The sequence below is a fragment of the Falco biarmicus genome, chromosome 2 (genome assembly GCF_023638135.1).
Source record: "Falco biarmicus isolate bFalBia1 chromosome 2, bFalBia1.pri, whole genome shotgun sequence".
Taxonomy (NCBI): Eukaryota; Metazoa; Chordata; class Aves; order Falconiformes; family Falconidae; genus Falco; species Falco biarmicus.
In genome coordinates, this window is record NC_079289.1 from 3,308,323 (window position 1) to 3,310,074 (window position 1,752).

Here is a 1,752-nt window from a genome sequence, read left to right on the forward strand (position 1 = left end):
AGAAGAATAAAAAACCCAAATGCCATCTGTGGTCAGCACTACTGAAACTCCCCAGCAGAAGACTCACATTTCTAGTCAGGTTTGGAGGCCAGTTTTTCAAGATAATTCCAGGCAAATATGAATTATTGGAAGTTTGCTTTCCATTACTTTCATTTAGAAATAGGATGATAAGCCATAATTTCTGCTGAATGCATATGTTTTTTAAAATATAATTTGTCTATATCAACAAATGATCATTGTTTGCTTGGTGATTCTCATGTCTTTAATTGCTCTGGGCTCTTTTCTTGCCACCTGAAACAACAGTTTATCAGAAAGCTCATACTCCCAGCACGGTGCTAGGCACACTCGGCAGCAACACGATGTCATACCCCACTGGGGCAAAAGAAATAAAACCTTTATAAAGGGCAAGGGCTTATCCAGAGGATTCTACTTACCTGGACTCCTGTTTATAATGTTATTAATTTAACCCCAGACACCCCTGCATGGGAACACCTTGGAGTAGTCACCAGCTATGGCAGCATGACCACTGTGCCTTTCATTGTACAAATGAGGCCATTTCCTAAGGACAGAGAGCACAGCCTGGAGGTGGGAGAAGGGAGAAGTGATTTGGGACAGGAAATATGGCTCATAAAGCCACATTTGGCAGGTGATCAAGGCTTTGAATAGCTGCTTCTTCTTGATATCCAGAACTTTATTAAACTCTGCACTTTTTCTCTTCCCCACATCCCAATCCCCACCTGCAAGAAGCCACAAAAAATCCTGCAGAGCACATGCACTTTGTTGCACCTGGGATTTCTGTTACTGCAGCTGCAAAAATTGTGTTTATGAAGGAGAACACACAGAACTGTTTCTCAACTGACAATAGCAGGGCCATCACCGTTTTGTTTTCTTTTCCCTTTCCTCCTGCCCTGATCAAATTACTCCACTGGATCCTTATATCTGAATGACCTGCTGCAAGCTCCTCCCATTCCCATAAAACAAGCAGCAACAGGGAAGAATTTGATGGAGCCTTTATCGACATTTCTAAACACTCCTGTAATCCCACACTTAATCCAGTCAAATAAAGCAAGTCACCTGCTATGATTTCTTGCCTGCTTTCTATTAATAGACCTTTTCTTTTGTCCTTAATTAAGGACAGAAGTGCCTAAGCAGGAGGAAGATTTATGCACTAGGAAAAGAAAAATAATTATCTCCCACCCTTTTCTTTCAGCGTTCATCGCTATCCAATCTTTACCCTATCTCCAGTTGTTTTTTCCTATCCTTTCCTCTGCCTTCCCTGCTATTGGCCATGCCACCTGCAGATTCCAGGAACGTCACCATGACCCTTTGCAAACATCCTGATGGGGATCAGTACTGGAGGGGAGCGATGGGGATGCCCCCAAGGACACAGCACTGGGTGCTGTGGCGATGGGGTAGGTCTCCAGAGGGCAAGGACAAGGAGCTGAGATCTTGGTGCACTGTGAAAAGGAGCAAAGGTGCTGCTGTTGGGGTGGAAATCAGCAGTGCATAAGGGAGAGGATTTGGGGAGGTGTCAGATGGGTGGTTGGATGTGGTGATATTGTGGGGATGTAGGAAATGGGGAGGGAGCAGGACGCAAGGTCCAGTTCGTGGCATGGACAAGGATGGCAGGTGTTGATACAGACAAGAGGGGTTGGGCCTGTAGGAGTGACATGACTCTGCCCCAACCTCATGGAGAAGCCACATTAGAAGATGTGCTCCCAAATTGTCCATGGCAGCCTCAGTCTTCCCTTT